The 18,022-nt window shown below is 37.5% G+C and overlaps 1 non-coding gene across 1 annotated transcript; it reads right to left on the bottom strand.

Moving 5' to 3' along the window:
- Positions 1-16,494: 16,494 nt before the first annotated feature.
- Positions 16,495-16,601, bottom strand: LOC114239065 (U6 spliceosomal RNA). The gene has a single exon (XR_003624263.2). It is a non-coding gene; the product is annotated as a U6 spliceosomal RNA (small nuclear RNA).
- Positions 16,602-18,022: the final 1,421 nt, after the last annotated feature.

Genomic DNA, 18,022 nt, shown 5'->3' with positions numbered 1-18,022 from the left:
CCTGCTAATGCAGGGGACACAGGTTCGAGCCCTGGTCTGGGAAGATTCCACATGCCGCGGAGCAACTAGGCCCGTGAGCCACAACTACTGAGCCTGTGCGTCTGGAGCCTGTGCTCCGCAAGAAGAGAGGCCACAATAGTGAGAGGCCCGCACACCACGATGAAGAGTGGCCCCCGTTTGCTGCAACTAGAGAAAGCCCTCACACAGAAACGAAGACCCAACACAGTCAAAAATAAATAAATAAAAATAAATTAAAAAAAAAAAAAGAAAAAAACACAGTTCGAGTACTTTCTTTAAAAAAAAAAAAAGAGTAATAATAAATGATAGCAAGGAAGTAAACATATATGGTAAAAGCCAGGAAAGTGGTAAGGAAGATGTGGCAAATGGGTGGGGGGGCACTAAGATAAGTGCCTCTGTGTTCACGTGACCTCACAGACCACCCCCCCCAACCCCTGCCCTCAGAACACATGCCCTGAGGGTCACGGGACAACTGTCCTGGCTCCCAGGTTGCCTCTCCCTCCCTCTCTTCCATCTTCATCCCAAGCTCCTTGGAGATGGGTTCTTCCAGGCTAGAACATGTTGGAGGAAAGTGAAGAACTACCTCCTGTGAACGTGGCCCCTTTCTCCTGTCTCTTCCTTCCCCAGTTAGCATAAGGACCTGCCTGTAGACTGGTCCCCTTGTTTAAAGGCTCTCCTCAGCCCCTGAAGGCCCCTTCTTGCCCAGCTTGTTCTAGGCCTTAAGCTGTAAGCTTCAGAGCTTAGGAAGGGACTTAGAGTTTCATCTGATCACAGTCTCAGAAGCCTGGAGGCACTTAAGGTGAAATCCCAGCTTAGGACTAGAGAAGGGGAAATGTGCAAGAATCTCTCATGATGTATTTTGGTGTCTGAAAAGGGCATAAATCCAGCAGAAAAGCAGAGAAGGCAGGAACTCTCAATATTTAAGCAGTTAGTATTTAGTCTCATATGTGTTCCAGGCACTGTTTCGCGTACCGGGGGTACAGAAGTCAACAAAACAGACAGGGTCTGTTCAGTCAATAAACATTCTTTCTTTTTAAATTGAAAAGAAATTTTTAAATTCTTAAATTCTTTTTAATTTTGAAATTGAAGTATAGTTGATTTATAATGCTGTGTTAATTTCTGCTGTACAGCAAAATGATTCAGTTATACATATATACATTCTTTTTTATATTCTTTTCCATTATGGTTTATCCCAGGAGATTGGATATAGTTCCCTGTGCTATACAGTAGGACCTTGTTGTTTATCCATTTTAAATGTAATAGTTTGTCTACTAACCCCAAACTCCCAGTCCATCCCTCTCCCTCCCCACCTCCTCCTTGGCAACCACAATCTGTTCTCTATGTCTGTGAGTCTGTTTCTGTTTCGTAGATAGGTTCATTTGTGCCACATTTTAGATTCCACATATAAGTGATATCATATTGTATTTCTCTTTACTTGACTTACTTCATTTAGTACTTCATTTAGGACAAAAATCTCTAGTTGCGTCCATGTTTCTGCAAATGGCATTATTTCATTCTTTTTTATGGCTAATATTCCATTGTATATATGTACCACATCTTTATCTGTTCATCTGTTGATGGACTTTTAGGTTGTTTCCATGTCTTGGCTATTGTAAATAGTACTGCTATGAACATAGGGATGCATGTACCTTTTTGAATTATAGTTTTGTCTGGGTATATGCCCAGGAGTGGCATGGCTGGATCATATGGCAATTCTATTCCAGTCAATAAACATTCTTATACATAGGCTAGGGGCACTCAGACAAGAAAGAAACAGAATGAGGAAAGAAATGTCCCCTGACCTCAAGGGACTCACAGTCAAGTGGGAAAGACAGATATTTGAGGACAGAGTCCCAACGCTGTGACAGGGTGCTAAGGGAGCCCAGGGGTGTGGGGGGGATGCCAGCCTCCTGGGGGGGTATTAAGGAATGCCTGCCCTAGATGACAAGAGGCCTAGGTTAAAAATGGAAAGAATTTCACTCTGCTGGGAAGTATTGTGGTTATGGGGGTAGGGAAGCATTCTAGAAGAAAAAAGCATGAATAGGGCTTGGAAGTGAAAAAGATCGGGGACTACCCCTTGTGACTGGAATTCCCCTCACTCCACCCTCACCAGTTCCTACCCTCTGCCATGCCTTCACTCTCTGTAGTTCTGAAATTTCTTTTCTTACAATCTTGCCTTTATTGAAGCTAGGCCAAGAAGGCAGCTGCTTTGGAGAAACATTTGTTTCCCTTCCCTCTTTTTGGAGAGTTCAAGGGGGAGAAATAGACTGGAGATATAGATTTGAGAACATTTAGTCCTATTTTTTTGATGATTATCTCCTGCATTTTTCTCTGTTATGTCTCTCTGAAATTCTTATTAATAGATTTTTAACCTCTTAGATTGAGCTTCTTAATCTCTATCTTTGCCTTCGTATGTCCAGTTTCTTATATTTTGGAGGGGTTCAATTTTCTGAGGGATTTCCTTGACTTTCTTTTCTCTTCATTACGTGTTAATTTATATTTTGTTATCATAGTTGAATTTTTCAAGTTCTTTGTTTTTGATTGCTCCTCTTTTATAATAGCCAGCTCTGGTTTTCCTGATTCAAGATTTTCTCATATTTCTCTGAAGATATTAATTGGTATCTTTGACGTTTTCCTCTGTTACCTAAATTATTTTTCTTTGGGGTTTCTTTGAGCAAGTGAGTGAGTGAGTGTGTTTAGAGAGCTTTCTTTATATGTCTAATGATCCTTGATTGCCATGATTATAAGTAAAACATTAACAATCTTTTAGAAGCTGTTATGAACTTACTTGAGTGCCCATAAAATCTGTATGTTGGAGTCCTAACCCCCAGGACCTCAGAATGTGACAGCATTTGGAGATAGAGTCTTCAAAGAGGTAGTGAGGTAAAATGAGGTCATATGAGTGGACCCCCATCGTATATGGCTGGGTGTCCTTAAGAGGAGATTGGGACACCCAGACTGAAGGAAGACCTTGTGAAGACAGATGGAGAAGACAAGGAGAGAGATCTCAGAAGAAACCAACTTGCTGATGCCTTGATCTCAGCCATCTAGAACTGCAGGAAAATAAATTCCTGTTGTTTAAGCCACCAATTCCGTGGTATGTGGTTGTGGCAGCCCTAGCAAACTAATAGAGACATAAGGTTGTCTTCATATTGGGGTGAGTTGCTAGAGAACTGGCTCTTTCATTGATGCAGACCCCTTTCCCTCATGAAACACACACACAGTTTCAGTATGCAGTGGCCATTCAATGTCTCGAGAGATGAATCCTCCAACTTTCTCCTGGAGGCAAGCACCTAGCTATGTGAAGCCTTCATGGTCCCGCCCTTCAGAACACAGAGTTTTCAGTTGACTATTCCCCCATCCCCTTTGCAATCTTGTACCTCGCTGCCACCTTCTGCTGTGTTTGGTGCTTCTGATTTCAAGTCTTGTCCTTTCACGTTCACTGGAGAATAAAATTCTGGCTGTCAGTTGTAGGGAGTGGAGGCATTGGCTGCTGGCATGTCTGCCTGGGGCTGGGATAATATGGTGCATGCATGCAATCTACAATTTCCAGCCACTCATATATGTTTTTGCTTTAAGCCTCGGCCTTTCCCATGTGTCCTCATAGCTGCTCTGAGTTCTCTAGGGCAGGGGTCCCCAGCCCCCAGGCCTCGGACTGCTACAGGTCCACGGCTTGTTAGGAACCGGGCCGCACAGCAGGATGTGAGTGGCGAGCAAGAGAAGCTTCATCTGCTGCACCCCATTGATCGCATTACCGCCTGAACCATCCCCGACACCCCACTCCCGCCCCCCACCCCATCTGTGGAAAAATTGTCTTCCACAAAACCGGTATCTGGTGCCAAAAAGGTTGGGGGCCGCTGCTCTAGGGCAAACGAGTCCCCTTCTGAATTTGTACCCCCTTGGGCATATATTTTAGGTTTAAGCTCTTTCTTCTATCCCAGATGCATCACCACTCCCCATCTGCTTTACATTTTCCAAAAATGTGAACAAGCCTCTCCTTTCCTTGCTAGATTGTACCTTTTCTATTCCTTTGCTGCTACTTTGTCGAAGGAGATAAAAGAATATGTTTGATCTGTCATTTTTAGCTATCTAAGCCACTTTTGGAAAAGAAGAAAGATAAAGAGATTATTAAAATACATTTTTTTCTCATTGGAAATTGGAGTTGATTATGAAAACAAAATTCAAAAGATTGTTTTTTAAAGTTGGTTTTATACCCAGTAGAAAGTAAAGTGAGGTCTGTGAACTGCGTGAGCTGCCTTTCATCTGTTTGCATTTCAGTTTCCTCACCTGTCAAATAATGGGATAAGAGTGAATAACTGGTTCCTCAATTCAAGTGGTTATTAGAATTATCTTGGGTGCTTGTTTATAACCCAGATCCCTAGGGCCCAGAGTCAAAATTTGGATTCCATTAGTCTGGAAAGTGGAAAGCATGAGGCTAAATAATCCCTTTGGGCCCCCAACACTTGGATATCTTAGTGATTCTGTGAATTTCATTTCTATTGCTTGATTTTCTTTTTAACTGGGAGCTCTTTTATGAAGGACAAATAGACTAAATATTTCGATAATTGTAGACCCATTTAGAGCCTTAAACTGTGCTTCAATATTGTATAAGAATATGCCAGGAGTTATCAAAAAGTGGAAGCATTTAGTTGATGTAGTAGCTGGGAGGAACAGGTTGGGGTGTTAGGAGAGGATGTTAAGTGATTTGAAGAAAAATTTTTTAATATTTTTATATTTGGAAAGTAAAATACCACTTTTCATACAACAACTTAAAAATTATATGCCATAATTTTTTCTTGTCTGACATGATATGCAAGAAATAGAATTTGTTTTCTGCACACACAAAGCTCAGGGTGGGAGGCGGAGGTTGGGGGATGGTGTCATGAGATTTTCAGGTTTATCCAAAGGGGTCATGTGTTTTAAAAGGTTGCAAAGCACTGCAAGCAGTGAGATGGATTGGTTTCTGAAGAAAAGTGAGAAAAGAAAACCATTAAGTTCAACTGTCACTCTTCCAAATGAATACTGAAACCACTTGGGAAAAAGTTTTGAGTGAGGTTTACAGTCAGAAGCAACGTTGGTGTTTTTGAGGTTTGCTTGTGAATCGCCATTTAGCTGTACCACATGCTTCCTAGAGATGTGATTAATTGCCATATTTTGAAGCTTTCGAAACTAAGGTGCCTGTTACGTGGGGCTGACTCATTAAAGGGTTCTGTTCATTTGGATGAGTGGATTTATGTGTTGTGTTATGGCTTACTGGGCAAAGAATTTGGGAGACTGGTATTTCAGTTCTATTTTTGCAGTGATGTGGTGTATGAACGCTAAGTATCTAAGAACACTAGGGTCACTGAGTATTTTATCTTTAACTCTTTGTATACTCTATATTGCACGTGAGGGTGATTTGGCTCAATATTGTCACCCGTAGACCACCAAGGTTCATTTGGCTGATTGGCCAACTTGTCTGACAAGGTGTCTTCCTTCTCCTTCCTTCTTTAATTTGAAGATGAATAATGGCATGTAATCCAAGCAATAGTTACTTATTACAGTGGTAGAGTAACGGCAGTAATTGTGGTAGTAGTCTTACTATAAATCATTCCTTTACGTAAGAGGGGGACTGATTATGGAGACCAGAACTGTAAGTCTAAGATTAAAAGCAGTGTATCTAGAGACAAGAAAACTGATTTGAGTCCTGGTTCTCCCAGCTCTGTGAACTTGGTCAGGATGGTTTCAGCTTTTCAAGCTTCAGTTTCCTTGTTTGTAAACCTGAGATCATAATAACTACCTGATAGAATTGTTTTCAGAACTGAAGGAAACAATATTTTTAAGCACCAAGGTCATGCCTGGCATTTTGTCCTGAAGATGATGGAACCCTCTGCAAATTTTTAAGTAAAAGAATGATGTGATTAGATTTATGTTTTAGTAAATGTGCAGAATGAGCAAGAGGTGCATAAAACTAGAAAATAAGAGATATGAAGCAGGGAGACAGATGAAAAACTTATACAGCTGAAAAATTATATGATCTTAAACAAAGCAAAAGAAGAAGTGAAGAGAATGAGACCTACATGAGTGATAAGAGAGTAAGTCTCTTGTGAGTAAGGCCCAGGCCCTATTCATCTTGGAGCACTTAGCACTAGCACAATGCCTGGCCTGTACGGTAGGTGCTGAGAAAATATTTCTTACTTGGTCATAGAATTGACTCAGTTTGGTTGAATGGCATCACAAAAAGGTAATAAGGTGAGAAGTTTCCTAATTCTAACTAATATGTTTTTCTCATGTTTCCTGTTACTCTTAACTCTCTCCCTCCTTTTGTCTACCTCCAATTTGTGGAGCTAGGCATTTGCCTTCTTTTCTTTGGGAAAGGGGTGCCATAGGAGAAAGCAGACTTTAAAAAATATGGTAAAGTTCATAAGTTTTGATTTTTCAAGAACCTCATCTCATTTGGAAGAATACTTGATGAATCAGAGTCAGTATCTCCTGCACAGAGATGAACAAAGATTCCTTATCTTGAACGTTGGGGAGATTCAAAGGGGATGTGATAGACCTGGGGGTCTCCTGGGGCAGTGGGGTGGGCCGAGGGTAGAGGAAACTGGATAAGTTTGAGCTTCTGTCCCTGGGTGGTACCTGGGGGTGGGGGTGGGGAGAAGCAGCTCCAGTGCCCGCCACCAGCTGATGAGGACACCTCAGTGCTGTGTGGCGTGGCCTCAGGAGTTCCTTGTGTGAGCTCATGCCTTGAACAGCAGGTGGGTCTAGGACCTGAAAACACAACAGAGTTTTCCACAGATCAGAGCTGTGCCGTACAGTAGAATTTTTCCCACACACAGGTGTGACTCAGAGGGAAATCGGGGTCTTAAAGAGGCCTTAATGATGGGAATGGCAGGGTAGGGAAGAAGGGTGTGGTGCTGGCCTGCCAATGACCAATGACTGAAGGCTAGAAGGGAACCAGGACACCTGAGTGGACAATAGTGTAGATGTCCACTGACAACCGGGTGCTCTCCCCCAGTCCACCCTGATACCTTGACACTATGAGTTCTGTCAGCCTACGGCCCCCAGAATTCTGATGCAACTCTGGGGGAAGTGGAGGAAGCTGAATTTGAACTCAGTTCTACAGAAACAAAGAGAAGTTCTTGACCACCTCATTTTGTCTGAGATTCAAGCTCCCTATGCAAATCAGATTTTTGGACATATTACTAGAAGTAGAGTAGGCATGATTTTTAAGTTGCTGCATACATACATTCTGTGTTGCACAGGTCCAAACACACCTGAGATATAGATTCAATCTAGGAAGCCAATTTTCAAGAGTGTTGCCAAATGGAGCCTCACGAGGATGGAAAGAGAATTAAAATCACGCAAAATGAGAAAGCAAACAAGGATCTGGGATCCTTAGCTGGAACTCTAGCAGTTTTCTAGTATTCAAAGAGTAAAATGCAGGCCAAGGGGGGAATTTCTGTGAACGTTTATGTGGCACTTTCTATCTTCCAGGAACGTCTCAAACACTTTATATAAGTTAACTCTTGATTCTTGCAACAAACAGAGCAATAGGTGCTATTATTAGCATCTACCTTTACCAGGTAAAGAAATGGAGGTGTGGAGAGGTTACATCATTTGCCCAAGTTCACACAGCTGATGAGTGGCAGAGCCAGGATTCAAATTTGGGTTTGTTCCAGGGTTCATGGCCTCACTTTGCTCCCTGTCATGTTCTGAATTTGTGTAGTAACAAAGACCTTCACAGTTAGAAAGGAGCACTGGTCTCAGAAGCAGTGATTTCACTGGGAGTGGGTTAGGCAGGTGTCATGGTTGTGTGGAGAGATCTGAGATTCTGGTGGAGATGGGCATTGGACCGAATGACGCTGAGGTCTCTGATTCTGAACTTCTAGGAAGCCATCATTCCCTTGACATTTCATTTGTTGGTTAAAATTTTTAAAAACTCTGTTTGAAATAGGCTTTTTCTTTCTCCTGTGGCACGTGAGACTTCCTCAAGAAAAAACTGTGATAAAAATCTAGCTCAGGTTATGTATGTAATCATAAGTATCTTTCTGAAAAATAGCAGACTTTTAAAGTGAAAATATTTTATATATGTAGCTAACAGACCTAATTGAGGATGATCGGTGAAATTATTATTATTATTTTTTTTTTTAAAGGGAAGGTCATTCTTTTATTTATTTATTTATTTACTTATGGCTGTGTTGGGTCTTCGTTTCTGTGCGAGGGCTTTCTCTGGTTGTGGCAAGCGGGGGCCACTCTTCATCGCGGTGCGCTGGCCTCTCACTATCGCGGCCTCTTTTGTCGCGGAGCACGGGCTCCAGACGCGCAGGCTCAGTAGTTGTGGCTCACGGGCCCAGTTGCTCCGTGGCATGTGGGATCTTCCCAGACCAGGGCTCGAACCCGTGTCTCCTGCATTGGCAGGCAGATTCTCAACCACTGCGCCACCAGGGAAGCACCAGTGAAATTATTTTCAGATCCTTCTATATTAAAAAAAAAATTTAGGGGGGCTGACTCTACCTCCTGGTTATCAGTTCTGTTGGCTGAATTTCTTGGGATTTGTTTTCAGTACATTGTTTGGAATTTTGGTTTGAGAGCTTCTCTTGGGTGGTCCCCCACCCATCTCCCTTTTTTCTATCTGTGCTCATTCCTATCTAACATGTCTGAGATTATGATGGTGGATCCAGTCTTCCATCTCATTACGATATTGGGAATGTCCCGTTTGATGGTCCATGAAGGTCTATCCCTTAGGAACATCAAGGGTTTACAGTACTTCTGGAATGCATTCAGAAAGTGGATGTGTATAATGAATTAAGTCCAGACTCCAACTTGTTTTATGTATACACTGACTTTTTCAAGTATGCAGCCACATGCAAATCAAGAGAAGATTGTATTTTGTTTTAGACTGAATTTTATCAAAAGAGGTTTACCATTTTGGAAAAATCACATTACTGACAGTGCCTTGACTTAGGCTTTTGCATTGCCAATGGCCTTACACCCCACCAGTAGCTACCTTGTTCACAGTGATTGCTGCATAGAGTTGCAAGTATCTACAACTTCTTTATGCCTTGTAGTGTGACCGTGACCAAGTATTTACATATTGAAATAATAAATTTCTTTCCTTCTATTTATTCTTTGTATTAAATATAGACATTAATTTTTTAAAATCTATGTGTAGGTAGGTTAATTTTTTATAAATTTCATTTGGGATAGAACAGAGGGCATTACAAAATACTATTATAAAATGGAGGCTTGAGGATTTATAGAGACTTCATTTTGCTTTGAGTTTCTATAACCCTCAAAACCTCAAAATGAAACCAAGCCAAAAACCTCTAAATTTTAAAACCAGGGCTTCCTTGAATCTTGACTCAGTTTTACTAAAAGAATATATGACACTTCACAAAAGTTGGTAGGAAGTAAGTTTTCTGTGGAGGGCAGTGTGAAACAAATAGCAGGTTTAGGAGAAACCATTATAAAAACAAAATTTTACTTTCTCAGAATATTTTCAGACACTTTCTGTTTATATGACATGTTGTAAAGAGCAAATTAAATAAGCAACAAGTGCTGTGGCATGGCTGCTGTATTCATTCTACTAGAATATTTGTGTATTTTTTTTCCTTCTCTAATTCTCTTACCTACACGATCTGATATCAGAGGACAAATTTAGCTTCAAGATAGCTGAGATGAGGAAAAAGATGACCTCCCTTTTTTAAACTCAGCATTGCTCTGGGCCTAGTGGAAGTTCTTTTGCCTTTTCTCCATTTCCCTCCTTGAAATATCTTTTCTCTCTTTATCTCCAACCTTTCAAGTTCTATGTTCTATATCTGAAAGAATAAATGGGAAAAATGTCTTAGGAAAAAAGGGAACCAAAGCTTAATGAGTGAAGAGTCATCATGCCAAAGAATAAAATGTATTATAAAGCTATACTCAGTAAAATAGGATGTTAATTGTACAAGAATAGGTACAAATAAAAGGTGTTACAGAAGCAGACACTAGTTTGTGAAAAATTATTATGATAAAATATACCTCAGAAATGAATAGAGAAAGATTGTCAAATAGAGGGTGAGTACACAGTAGATAAAACTGTGAGAGAAAATTAGAATCTCACTTTATAATATGCATTAAAATATATTTAACAGAATTGAAAAAAATTTTAATATAAAGAAGAGCAGAAAATATAGATGATTAGTGCCATGATTTCAGAGAGGGCAATAACTCTAGAAGCAAAAATAGAAAGTAAAATCAATGGAGGAAATCACAAAGGAATAGACTGATCAAATTAACTACTTTTAAGTTTTGTGTTTAGTGCCAGTAACCGTACAAACAGTAAAAACTGCCTGCCAGTACCAGTGCTCACACCACAGTGATGAAGTCGTCTCAGGACCTTCCCAAGTGTGTCTCCATGAAGGAGCACAGCTGCTGTTCACAGGTGTGCTGCTGTGTCCTGTGCGAGGGTGGGACAACTAAGAGGGTGTCACTCACATTGTAGATGTTTACTCTTTTGAAATATTTTTATATTTTTACTAAAATTGTTTAGGTTGCAAAAATAGGTTATTTGTATATTTACTATGTCAGTTCCCTGACCAATCAAGTGACGTATCTTCTCACAACAGAGGCGACAGATACCATTTTGCTTTGAGTCATGAAGAAGGAAGGGGTTCCACAAACAAAAGACTTCTTTCAACGCCGGAAGGTCCTTTACACTTTCATGTGCATCAGAAATTATCTTCAAATGAAAAAGAAAAAATCGTTAGTGGTAAAATTTAGCTAAATTTTGTGTCTCGTTTTGCAGGGCAGAGTATTGTAATTTGTTTATTCTACCAAAATTATACCGTAGTATTTTCAATTTAAGTCTAATAATACTTTCATCTGACATGAATGACTACATAATAAGTACCTAATATTTATTTACCATGACCACATAATTATCGAATTATATCACAGCTATTATGTATTGGTTGTTATGAAAATTTTATGATACAATTTGGATTGCTGTTAAAGTTTAATGGCTCATTAAATAAATATAATTTTAAAATATCACACATTCTAAGGTAAATGTGTTAAATGATCACATTATTTCTGCCCAGTATTCGAAAGCTAAGAAAATAATATATCACAATCAGAAAAAACAGAAAATGAGAATCCACTAAATAATAAAATGAAAGAAAATTACTTGGATTGTTGAACGCCAGGGGGAAGGAAAGGAAACGGTCAGTCTCAGAAGAATCTAGTACAGACACTTCACAGTGGGGGCAATGGTGAATTAACACTCTATTTTCATGTCAATAAGAATGGATGAATTCCTTTTAAAAAAATGAGAGAAAAAAAATTCATGGGGAATCCATTAAACGAAATACACTTTCTGTTGATTTAGTTACACCTCCGTGTATTTGAATATTAAACAGCAGAACCCTCTTGCAGAGATTATCCATCTCAAATAAGACAAGTTTATCTTGTAGAAGAAAGCGCTGATAGGAAGTTTCTGGAAACTTCTTACACAAGAATTCTGACAAACAATGGAAAAAAATTCTAACTACTGTTACTTTTTTTTAAGCTTGAAAGCATTTCTTTCTAAAAAAATTTTTATTTTGTAAACTCTTTAAGGATGGAGAAAAAACAACTGAGTGAGGGAAATGGGGGGAGATTTTATCACTCAACTGTTGTAAAGCAGGAATAGAGTGAAATGCACCACAAACATTTTATTAAATGTTTAAAATTTAAAACTCTTGAAAAAATATATAATTACTAATGTGACAGAAAATAAACTCTTTGAAGACAAGAAAATGTTAACATGCTACTAGTAAATATATACTATAAATATCTATGTGATTAGCAAAACGATTTAACATTCAGAGAAAAATCTGCAAAACAATGACATGGGAGTTTTCTTCATTTGGTGGAAATCATATCAGAATTTGGCAACGTTATGACTGATGCTTACGCATAACACAAACGTCAACGATAAATAACAGTATTGTACATTACTTAGGGGATGAAATATGAAACCAAAATTTAAGATTATAGGAGATGAGAGACTTCCCTAGTGGCGCAGTGGTTAAGAATCCACCTGCCAATGCAGGAGACACAGGTTTGATCCCTGGTCCGGGAAGATCGCACATGCCATGGAGCAGCTAAGCCTGTGTGCCAGAACTACTGAGCCCGTGTGCCACAACTACTGAAGCCCGCGCGCCTAGAGCCTGTGCTCCGCAACAAGAGAAGCCACCGCAATAAGAAGCCCACGCACCACAATGAAGAGTAGCTCCCACTCGCTGCAAGTAGAGAAAGCCCACGTGCAGCAACGAAGACCCAATGCAGCCATAAATAAATAAATAAATTTTAAAAAGATTATATGAGATGAAATGAATAAAATTATTTAATTTCATTAAGGTGAGCAATGCTAATTATTATTCAGCCATTTTACATACAGCTAGTAGCGTGCTGATAAACTGACTCTCTTAAAAAAGAAATAAAAAAGCCCTGATTTGTGGCATTTGCTAACTTCAAGGGTAACACTGAATGGTAAATTAAGCAGTCCTAATAAGGCTTATTTCAAGCTCCCAATGGTTTAATAAACAGCTCACAAAATTCCTTCACATTTAACAGTCAGCTTTCACCAACCCATGCAATCTGGCTCCTATGCACCATATACATGTACAATCTAAGTTATGTAGAACAGATGACAATAGCTGCTAGATCTGTGAATTTCAAAATGCTAGTCTTATATTTCTAAATATGACTATTTTGGACAATTTTGTCCTGTAGATAACACCAACTCAAGAATGATTATGTATATGTTTCATGGACTACTTACAAAGATAAAATCTGGAAATCTAAGATTAGGCTGCAATAAGAGCATAGGTGTTCATGGAAAACATACCAAATTGCAACAGACAATATTTGAAAATGATAGAATATCCCGTATTCTGCTTTCTGTGCATTTTTTAACTGGGAGGAAATGAGACAGCAAAAATCTAACAACACCAAACAGCTTTTATCTTGCACAAACTGTACAACTGCTTTGTAGTCTCAGTAAAAGTTGAAGACTATTGAAAACACATTTGCTAAATATAAGTATTTGGACACCATTGAATTTTTATAGGAAATGCAGTTGGTAACATCATGTTAATAAAAACACGAGCAGAGGCAGGTTAAAACTCTTTTAGAATATTTTGATGATATTAATAAAAAAATTCTAGAATATAAACCAAAGTAGACTTGAAAAAATATCAACATTTGTATGTATTTGGTTAGTACTAATTTATCGTATTTTTAAAAATGTGAATGTTATAAGCAAAATGTTGCAGAAACTGAATTCAAAAGACATAATATTCTTGAGACTTCCAAGGGATTAAGAAATTCCTTTAAAAAACAAATTGTGATTTTTCTGAAAAATATATTATTGTTGCTAAAGAAATTGCAATTTGTTGACAAAGATCTGAACCTCTCTGTTTTAGATAAAAACTAAAAGTGAGAAGACTAATTTTGACCGGGGAATCCCACAATCAACCCATCTCTGATCCAAAACCAAAATTTCCATGTTACAAATTTTGGGTTTTATATTAGGTGCAATAGTATCATCATTAAGGAAAGTTTCATGGTGCTAAGAGAATACTCTGCCTGTTCTGATGTTCTAAACAGCATGTCATTTGAAGAAATACGAGGAATGTAAAATACTACAACAGCATAAAAGTTACAATTGCCACCTATTGATGACTATAATAGAGAATGTGATATTGATGGGTCGTGAATATTTGAGAAACTAAAATCTTTAAGTCGTTTTCTAAAATCTAGATCAGTTTCCCCTGATATTGCAATTTCACTATTGGACTGTTTGCTGCAATAATTTATTGGACACGTTTCCAAATACAGGCACCTGGAAGACACTGCGTGTTTGTTTCCAGGCCACACCACAAAGTTAATATCATAATAAAGCAAATCACACACTTTTTTTGGTTTCCCAGTGCGTATAAAAGCTATGTTTACATGGTACAGTGGTCTACTGTGTGCAGTAACATTGTCTAAACAAATGTACGTACCTTAAATAACACTTTATTGTTTTAAAAATAAAACCATCATCTGAGCCTTCAGTGAGTCATAATCTTTTTGCTGGTAGAGGGTTTAAAATATTTCAGAATTACCAAAATGTGACACAGAGACACAAAGTGAGCAAATACTGTGGGAAAAATGATGCCGGCAGACTTGCCAGTGGAGAATACAGAGTTTCAAAATTTAAATGTACTTAACACTACTGAAGTTGGTCTGCAAGAAAACCAGTCTCAATCTCAAGAAAACCACCAAGTCAGTCTGAGGTGATTTCTAGGGAAAATGAGATACTGGAACAAGTAAACACTGAAATCATCATAAAGATTTCATTCCTGTAAAACAACTGTATAAAAATATATTGACTGCTATTTGTAATTATGTTGGTTAAAATTTTCATTTTCTATTATTTTATGTTCAGTAATCTTATTTTTGTAGTTTATACAACATGCTTTTGTAATTTTGTATTTTGTAGAAATGAAGAATATACTAATAAAAAACTTTTGCTTAAAGAAAGAGCACTATTTCTTTTTTCTTTCTTTTTTTTTAAAAGTGCAAGGGAACTTTTTATTTCATTTTATTTTTTTTATTGAAGTATAGTTAAAATACAGTATTATGTTCATTTCAGGTGTACAACATAGTGTTTTGAAATTTAAATACTATACAAAATGATCACCATGATAAGTCTAGTAACCATGTGTCATCATACAAAGTTATTACAGTATTATTGACTATAGTCCTTGTGCTATGTATTATATCCCATGACATTTATTTTATAACTGGAAGTTTGTACCTCTTAATCCCTTTCACTTACTTTGCCCAATCCTCTACCTCTCTCCCATCTGGCAGCCACCAGTTTGTTCTCTGTATCTATGAGTCTATTTCTGACCTGTTTTGTTTTTTAGATTCCACATAAAAGAAAAAACACACAGTATTTTTCTTTTTCTGTCTGACTTATTTCACTAAGCATACCCTCTAGATCCATCCAAGTTGTTACAAATGCAAGATTTCATTCTTTTTTATGGCTGAGTAATATTCCATTGTGTATCACACAATCTTCTTTATCCATTCATCTATCAATGGACACTTAGGTTGCTTCCATATCATGACTGTTGTAAATAACATTGCAATGAACATTGGTGTGTAAAAATCTTTTTGAAATAGTGTATTTATTTTCCTTGGGTAAATACCCAGAGGTGGAGTTGCTGGATCACATGGTAGTTTTATTTTTAATTTTTTGAGGAGTCTCCATACTGTTTTCCATAGTACTGCTCCAATTTACATTCCTGCCAACAGTGCACGAGGGTTCCTTTTTCTCCACATCCTCACCAACACTTGTTATTCCTTGCCTTTTTGATGATAGTCATTCTGACAGGTGTGAGGTAATATCTCGTTGTGGTTTAGTTTTGTATTTCCCTGATAATTAGTGATGCTAAGATCTTCTCATGCATCTGTTGGCCATCTGTATGTCTCCTTTGGAAAAATGTATATTCAGGTCCACTGACCATTTTTTAATTGGGTTGTTTGTTTTTTTGATATTGAGTTGTATGTGCTTTTCGTGCATTTTAGATTTTAACCCCTTGGAGGATGTATCATTTGCAGATATCCTCTCCCATTCAGTAGGTTGCCTTTTTCCTTTTGTTGATGGTTTTGTTCACAGTACAGAAGCTTTTGAGTTTAATGTGGTCCTATTTGTTTATTTTTGCTTTTGTTGCTCTTCCCTGAGGAGACAGATCAAAAAAATATTACTAAGACTGATGTCAAAGAGTTTACTGTCTACCTTTTCTTCTAGGAGTTCAATGGTTTCAGGTCTTACATTTAAGTCTTTAATCCATTTTTACTTTATTTTTGTCTATGATGGAAGAAAGTGGTCCAGTTTCATTCTTTTGGATGTAGCTGTCCAATTTTCCCAACACCATTTATTGAAGAGACTGTCTTTTCCCCATTGCATATTCTAAGACCACTATTTCTAATTTGCCTATTGTCTGGGCCAGTAGCATTCCTGATTATGCATATTTATTCTTTATATGTGGTTATGTGTAACTACATATAAAAATCATATAAAAATATACATTTTAAATGATGTAATAAATATGAAAATGGAAATTATTGTATGTTATTTGTTCTTTTGTATTTATTTTGTATTAGTAGTAGTAGCAGTAATGTATTTTACTTATACCCTAAAATGATTATAAATAATATTTTGTCAACAGCAGCATGATTTAATATGCTTCACTAAAAGTCTCAGCTATTTTTTTTTTCAAACATCTTTATTGAAGTATAATTGCCTTACAATAGTGTGTTAGCTTCTGCTTTATAACAAAGTGAATCAGTTATACATATACAATATGTTCCCATTTCTCTTCCCTCTTGCATCTCCCTCCCTCCCACCCTCCCCATCCCACCCCTCTAGGTGGTCACAAAGCACCGAGCTGATCTCCCTGTGCTATGCGGCTGCTTAAAAATATGGAACGCTTCACTAATTTGCGTGTCATCCTTGTGCAGGGGCCATGCTAATCTTCTCTGTATCGTTCCAATTTTAGTATATGTGCTGCCGAAGCGAGCACCTCAGCTATTTTTGAGAGCATGTTCAAAGGACTGTTTCTTAAGTTTATTTTAATACCAATTTTTAATGCTGTCACAGTTGAAAATTTTTCCTCAGAAAGATTTTTCAGTAAAAAACTTCAGTATAAACATCTATCATTAAGCTTAGGGAAAAAAGTTAAGTACTGTATGAGCATCATGTGAATTTTAATGTGTGAGAAAAATTATAGATGTTCGTTTTTACATTTATGTAGGCCATCTTGCCAATTACTGTGACTTCCTGTTGCTATTAGCTATTGAGATGAAATGTACACGTGGGATGTAAGTCTATATCTATATGTCAGATAGTCTTTTCATTCATTTTAATTGTGATGACCAATCTTTTGGCAGATCTGATGAGCTTTTAAGGTAGGTAACAAGAAGTAGAGTGCCGATTCTGCTCTCTTCTTGCTATTCACTTATGTTTGCATTGATAATAGTGTACTCAGTCCACATTATTTGCAGGAAACTTTCTAGACACTCATCCGTATCTGAAGGATAGTTTAAATAAAGCTGGGTACTATAATCTATAAATCCATTTTTTAGGCACATGTAAATGGTAGCAAACTGAAATCCTCTGAAAAGGAAGGAAGATAGAAGAGCAGTGTTACGGATATGTGATCCAAGCAAAGGCCCCAGGGCTCATGTCTCTATTAAGTATTGGTAAAGTTTAATTTCTATATTTTTAAAAGAAAAAAATCAATGAAAAGAGATATTTCAATGTTTTTTTCTGCTCTCCTAGTGAGCCATATATATATACACACAGGTATGTGCCTTGTCTCATTCCAAACCCAGACAACTGGAAATGCTATCAAATTAGGAAAGGTGTTAAGATGTTGAGCTGCCAAAGATGATGAATGTTCACTATGATTATGTATTTTGTGTATTATCACTGAATATGTTACCAAAAAAACTCAACAGATTTTGCTACTTAAAAACTAAAAATTTTATAATGCTTTCTGCATACAAAAATTTAATGGTATAGGATAAATTGAGAAATAGTTTTGCAATAAATATGATAGAAAATGAGTTAACATCCTATTTTCTTACAATCAACAAACCTCATATATATAAAGGCTTTTTAGAAATAAATTTAGAAAACTGCCAAAGACATTTTAAAAAGTCACAAGGCATGAACAGATGATTCACAGAACTCCAAATGACTGAGAAACATGAAAAAAAAACCTCACAAGTAATCAATGAAATGCAAAATAAAACATAAGTAAGATTATCATCATCCCTCCATCAAATTATCTGTTGCAAATGGTCTCTAAAGATAGCCATTCAGAATCCCTCCATCGCTGTATGTGCATGTCAACCTCTCATCAAGAGGTGGCATTTATTTCTTTTTCTTTAGAATCAGGGCTGGTCAGAGGTGATTTTAGGCAGCATTAGGAGCCCCTCC

This window comes from Balaenoptera acutorostrata, chromosome 10, assembly GCF_949987535.1.
Source record: "Balaenoptera acutorostrata chromosome 10, mBalAcu1.1, whole genome shotgun sequence".
Taxonomy (NCBI): domain Eukaryota; kingdom Metazoa; phylum Chordata; class Mammalia; order Artiodactyla; family Balaenopteridae; genus Balaenoptera; species Balaenoptera acutorostrata.
The sequence above is the reverse complement of the archived record's forward strand: the minus strand, read 5'-3'. Positions and strand labels throughout refer to the sequence as shown.